A 7,298-nucleotide genomic window follows, 5' to 3' on the forward strand; every position below is an offset into this window, starting at 1 on the left:
TAAGTATTCCAGCAAACCTTCCTTCATGTGAAAAAATCTTATGTTTTCCAAGAGGTCCCGGGAGAATTGATCTCCCATTGTACACATTGACTAATATGCCCTAATACTATTTTTCTTACCTGTCTCAATTTTCCTGTCCTTCACGCATTATTCTTGAAGTTAGTTGCCTGAATCTAATTTCTATTCTCAAGCTCTGCTTTCTGTAGGACCTAAATGGAATTGGTCTGAAAGCAGTATTTGAAAGCAGACTCATAGAAGAATATTCAGGCAGTAAATCACTCACCAGTCAAATTGTGACATGCCCTCCACTGATAGGGGTAAATGGAATAGTGGTAACTCAATATGCTCTAACATTCAGTTGAGTTCAGTCGCTCAGTTATGTCTGACTCTTTGCGACCCCATGAACTGCAGGACGCCAGGCCTCCCTGTCCATCACCATCTCCCGGCATTCATTCAAACTAATGTCCATCGATCAGTGATGCCATCCAGCCATCTCATCCTCTGTCATCCCCATTTTCCTCCTGCTCCCAATCCTACCCAGCATCAGAGTCTTTTCCAATGAGTCAACTCTTCACATGTGGTGGCCAAAGTACTGGAGTTTCAGCTTCAGCATAATTCCTTCCAAAGAAATCCCAGGGCTGATCTCCTTTAGAATGGACTGGTTGGATCTCCTTGCAGTCCAAGGGACTTCCAAGAGTCTTCTCCAACACCAGAGTTCAAAAGCATCAATTCTTTGGCACTCAGCCTTCTTCACAGTCCAACTCTCACATCCATACATGACCACAGGAAAAACCATACATTGACTAGACAGACCTTTGTTGGCAAAGAAATGTCTCTGCTTTTCAATGTGCTATCTAGTTTGGTCATAACTTTCTCCCAAGGAGTAAGCGTCTTTTACTTTAATGGCTGCATTCACCATCTGCAGTGATTTTGGGGCCCAAAAAATAAAGTCTGACACTGTTTCCACTGTTTCCCCATCTATTTCCCATAAAGTTTTGGGACCAGATGCCATGATCTTCGTTTTCTGAATGTTGAGCTTTAAGCCAACTTTTTCACTCTCCTCTTTCACTTTCATCAAGAGGCTTTTAAGTTCTTCTTCGCTTTCTACCATAAGGGTGGTGTCATCTGCATATCTGAGGTTATTGATATTTCTCCTGGCAATCTTGATTCCAGCTTGTCCTTCCTCCAGCCCAGCGTTTCTCATGATGTTCTCTGCATATAAGTTAAATAAGCAGGGTGACAATATACAGCCTTGATGTACTCCTTTTCCTATTTGGAACCAGTCTGTTGTTCCATATCCAGTTCTAACTGTTGCTTGCTGACCTGCATATAGGTTTCTCAATAGGCAGATCAGGTGGTCTGGTATTCCCATCTCTTTCAGAATTTTCCACAGTTTATTGTGATCCATGCAGTCAAAGGCTTTGGCATAGTCAATAAAGCAGAAGTAGATGTTCTTCTGGAACTCTCTTGCTTTTTTGATGATTGCTATTACTAATAGTCTTCCATGTTGTGGTTTGGCATACAGATAGAAGGGAGCATTGGAGTACATCTAGCCTTTGAAAGATATGAGAGTAATGATACTTAGATAATTGTCAACATTGCTGGCTTTCATTCGCTATCTTGAAGCCTTGAAAAAAAAACCAAAAAACAAAAAACAAAAAAACAGAGTAGTATGCTCCAGTCAGTCAGCCAATTACCAGCCTAAGGCTATGGTTCTCAAACTGTTAAAATTCAGATTTCTGGGCCTCACATCCAGAGTTTATGATTCCTTAGGTTTTGGGTAAGGCACAAGAATTGGCATTTCTAATAAAGTCCTAGTTGATGATAATGAGGCAGGTCCAGGGAGCAACTTTGAGAACCAATAACTAGGGAAAGCTATAAAAGCAAGTAAACTTCCATGGAAGCACTTAAAGAGATTTTCATACCCTACATAGGAAAGACTGTTGAAAATCAGACCCAGGATTTGGTTATAAGACTGACAGGCAAAGAATAAAAAAATGCACATCTCAACAGACTGTTTATATTAAAGTCAGGACCCTGAAAGGGATGAAGCCATACCTTTACACCTAAGATGGTGGATATGTGTACAATTGCACCTCAAAAACATGAACTTCCTTTCAGATTTCTCTGAACCTCTAAAACTGACAAACGCAGTCTTTTCCCTCTTGTTAGAGGAGAGAAAACTCCACTTGCCAGAGATCATGTAAACTTGTTCCTTGCAAGATGCTTCAGACCTTTTCACAATCTCTCATTGTCCTTACTCAACAAATGCAGAGCAATAACTATGATCCTAACTATAAGAGAAAATAGAGTATTCTAAAATCTGTTGTACCTGGCTAACACGTACTATCAGTAACCTCTCTTAGAGGAGAAACAGAATACAAATCTGGGTATGGAAAAGTTTATAGACATTAGAACAGTTTTGTAGTACTTAGGAATTCAACTTCTTGAAAGGAATGCTAGATTCAGTCCTAATATATTAATACTTCAGGGATATAGTATAAAACTTCTATAGATTTATATGTTCCTTGGTAGGACTGATGTTGAAGCTGAAACTCCAATACTTTGGCCACTTCTTCTCACCTTATGAGAAGAGCTGACTCATTTGAAAAGACCCTGACATTTGGAAAGATTGAGGTCAGGAGGAGAAGGGGATGGCAGAGGATGAGATGGTTGGATGGCATCACCGACTCAATGGACATGGGTTTGGGTGGACTCCAGGAGTTGGTGATGGACAGGGAGGCCTGGTGTGCTGCAGTTCATGGGGTGGCAAAGAGTCAGACATGACTGAGCGACTGAACTGAACTGATGTACAGTGAATATGATAGCACTGCTGCAGTTGCCTTGACAGAATAATAAAGTGTAACATGGCTCAGAGTTAGGAATGTTAGAATGGATTTATGATGTACCAACAGAGAATCTATCATCTAACCACACTTCCTGTGATGTCGCAGAGGACACACTCTATTAAGTGACTAGAGAATGTACTCGTAAAGGGGCAAAGTATTTTTGGGAAGCTTAATGTTCTTTGCAGACCAAGGTTAACAATAGGAGATGTTTTCAAGAAACTGAGATCCTTGCTAAGAATATGAATGATAAAATTTCAAATAAGCAGAGGCAAAATGGCAGCTCTTCAATACCTGAATCCAGCTACAATTAACAGAATGGACAGTGGGCTGGCTCAGCAGTGAGAGAACCTTAATACACAAATATTTATGGTGATGGCTAATAGATTATAATTTTCCTACAGTTGAGACATATGTAGAGACGATTACAAAGTTGCTGGAGTAGATATGTCAAAAATATTGAGTTGGTGAAACGGAAATGGGAATGGCAATAAAAATGGTGATCCTTCACCCAGGTCATATCTAGTCTGTTCTCAGACCTAGATTCCATTAATTAAAGGTCCCTTGAAATGCCACTTCAAAAATATACAATAAATATTCTACTTAATGTTTCTCCAATGCACTCTAAGGCTTCCCTTGTTGCTCAGCTGGTAAAGAATCCACCTGCAATGCAGGAGGCGTGGGTTTGATCCCTGGGTTGAGAAGATCCCCTGGAGAGGGAAAGGATACCCACTCCAGTATACTGGCCTGGAGAATTCCATAGACTGTATAGTTCATAGGGTCGCAAAGAGTCAGACACGACTGAGCGACTTTCACTTTCACTTTTCTAATGCAACCTATGGCCATTTACCAAATTAACTGAACAAGGGGAAAGACAAGTACTGAGACCAAAGTGTGAGGGCCATCCAATATCGAGTCTTATTTGATGCAGGACATGCAAAATGTCATAATGACCCCCAATGATAGCAAAGGCTTAGAGGCATAGGAGATAATTGGAGTCTTGGCCTAAGTTCAGTTTACAATTAGTCCAGAAGGCTTGTGGACTTGTTCCATGGTATTTAATAGTCTCTGAATGCATAATGAGGACAGATATATTTAGCCAATGGAAGAATTCTCTTATTGATGCCCTAATGGGATAAAAGCCAAGGGAAAATCCATAGACCTGCCTTTCATCAGCCAAGATCAGAAGCAATACTGTGTCCTGAATAAAATGCATGGATTAGTTCAGACTTTGAACCAGAAGATGGAGAATAAATTGATAATGGCTCCCATCTACTTAGTACCAGAGATACTAAGGCACGTGAAATTGCATAACCTTAAACCTAACAAATGGTTGCCCCATTTGCAGCTGTGTATCTGTTGTAGAATCTTAACAAGAGAAGATTAATATAGGCTCTAGCATATGGTTGATCTATTAAGTGTATCATTTTCAATCCCCATCAGTACAGAGAATTAAAAGCAATTCACATTTATGTGAGGACAATAGGACATACTCACTGTTGGATCTAAATCAACTCTCCCTTTTCTGACAAAATACAGTCCGTGAAAATCTTGACTGTCTTGATATTTCACAGAACATAATTATTCCACAATATTGATAGCAGCATCCTAATCAGATCCAAGTGAAAGTGAAATCTGCTCAGTCGTGTCCAACTTTTTGTTTACACAGTCCATGGAATTCTTCTGGCCAGAACACTGGAGTGGGTAGCTTATCCCTTGCCCAGCGGATCTTTTCTATCCAGGAATAAAACTGGGGTCTCCTCTATTGCAGGTGGATTCTCATCAACTGAACTGTCAAGGAAGCCTTAAATCAGATCTAAAGAGCAAGAAATGGCAAGAAGTCTGAATATACTATGGCATGCATGTCAAAGGGTGGAAGATAAACCTTACAAAGATTTAGGGCCCTCCACATTAAGTGAAGTTCCAGAAGTTCAATCATCTTAGGTGTGCTTGTACATTCTCTCTAATATTAAGAAAAACGTATTTCATTTTTGCTACTTAATACAAAGAGGCTCAGTATTTGATGGAATCCAGTGGATTTGGAGGCAGCACATGCCACATGGGATATTCTGCTATAAACTATCAGGTGACTGAGAAGGCTGTAAGTTATAAATGGAGCTAAGAGCAAGAGAGAAATTTCTAGCAGGTAGAAGCAGTGGTGAAAGCTATCATGTTGCTTGAAACATGTAACAAAATATATTTGTGGTGCTAGGAGTATCTGTAATAGGTAAGCACTTTTCATATGGTATCTTTGAAAGCCAAAAAAAAAGAGTGGCATACAGACTTTTAGAGTCTTGGACCAGGGAAATGCCTCACACAAGAGAAAATTAGATGTATTAGGTTGGTGTTAAAGTAATTGCTGTTTTGCATTGTTGAACTCTGTTGTTGATATTGAAATACATTCTTAAATAAATGTGGTTATGTTATACATCATTTTAATTGGCATTTCTCACTTTATGATTTTTGCTAATGACATTCCTTGCTATTTACTTTATATTTATTTTACACTATAGAAATGACGTTAGACAAAAAGCAAATTTGAGCAATTCATTTTATTCAAGTTCAAAATGGGTTGTAAGTGGTGGAGACAACTCACAACACCAACCCATTTGGCCCAGGAACTTCTAACAAACATACAGTGCAGTGCAAAGGAGACGAGAGCTTTGGGGATGAGGAGCAAAGTGACTGGCCATCAGAAGTTGACAACAACCAATCGAGAGCAATCATCAAAGCTGATCCTCTTACATCTACATGAAAAGCTGCCCAAGAACTCAATGTCGACCATTCTGTGCTCATTCGGCATTTGAAGAAAATAGGAAATGTGAAAAAGCTCGATAAGTGGGTGCCTCATGAGCTGACTGAAAATCAAAAAAAATCATCATTTTGAAGTGTCATCTTCTCTTATTCTACACAACAACAAACTGTTTCTCAATCAGATTGTGATGTACAACAAAAAATGGATTTTATATGACAATGGACGATGACCAGCTGTTGGTTGTACTGAGAAAAAGTTCCAAAGAACTTCCTAAAGCCAAATTTGTATCACACACACACACACAAAAGGCCATGATCACTGTTTGGTGGTCTGCTGCTGGTCTAATCCACTGCTATAGCTTTCTGAATTCCAGTGAAACTATTACATCTGAGAAACATGCTCAGCAAATTGATGAGAGGCACCAAAAACTGTAATGCCTGCAGCCAGCATTGATCAACAGAAGAGGCCCAATTCTTCTCCAAGACAATGCCTGATTGCCCGTCACACAACCAACACTTCAAAAGTTAAAGGAATTGGGCTACAAAGTTTTGCCTCATTTGCTATAACCACCTGACCTCTCACCAATCGACTACCACTTCCTCAAGATTTTGACAACCTTTTGCAAGGAAACCACTGGCACAACCAGCAGGAGACAGAAAATGATTTCCAGGAGTACACTGAATCCCGAAGCACAGATTTGTATGCTATAGAAATAAACAATTTGGACTTCCTGATAGTTCAGTTGGTAAAGAATCTGCCTGCAATACAAGACACCCTGTTTGATTCTTGGGTTGGGAAGATCCACTGGAGACAGGATAGGCTATCCATTCCAGTATTCTTGGGCTTCCCTTGTGGTTCAGCTGGTAAAGAATCCGCCTGCAATGCAGGAGACCTGGGTTCAATCCCTTGGTTGGAAAGATCCCCTGGAGAAGGGAAAGGCTACTCACTCCAGTATTCTGGCCTGGAGAGTTCCAGGGACTGGGTCGCAAAGAGTCGAACATGACTGAGCTACCTTCACTTTCACTAAACAGACTTATTTCTCGTTGGCAAGAATGTGTTGATTGTAATGGCTCCTATTTTGATTAATGAAGATATGTTTAAGCCTGGTTATAATGCTTTAAAAATATTTACATTCCAAAACCATAATTGCTTTTGCACTAACCTAATACTTTCAAACTCCAGTACTCTGGCCACCTAATGCAAAGAGTTGACTCTTGGAAAAGCCTCTGATGCTGGGAGGGATTGGGGGCAGGAGGAAAAGGGGACAACAGAGGATGAGATGGCTGGATGGCACCACAGACTCGATGGACATGAGTTTGAGTAAACTCCGGGAGTTGGTGATGGACAGGGAGGCCTGGTGTGCTGCGATTCATGAGGTCACAGAGTCAGACACGACTGCGTGACTGAACTGAACTGAACTGAACTGGATACTTTCAAAGCTCCTATTCTGATGTAGTATAGACATCAAGTGATTATGCAACTGGGGCTTCCTATTAAGTTTGATATTGTCAGATCCACCATTGCATAAGGTTGGATTCATGCAGTAAAAGTTCAACATACAACTGGAAACCAAATATTTGGATCTGACCAGAGCATGTCCAGAGGACATAAATTATGTGAACTAATAGCATAGATACTTATCACCTACCTCTGTTATCAGTGCTGCACTCTTAAACTATACTTATGGCCTCATGAGG

Source organism: Bos indicus, chromosome 23, assembly GCF_029378745.1.
Source record: "Bos indicus isolate NIAB-ARS_2022 breed Sahiwal x Tharparkar chromosome 23, NIAB-ARS_B.indTharparkar_mat_pri_1.0, whole genome shotgun sequence".
Classification (NCBI taxonomy): domain Eukaryota; kingdom Metazoa; phylum Chordata; class Mammalia; order Artiodactyla; family Bovidae; genus Bos; species Bos indicus.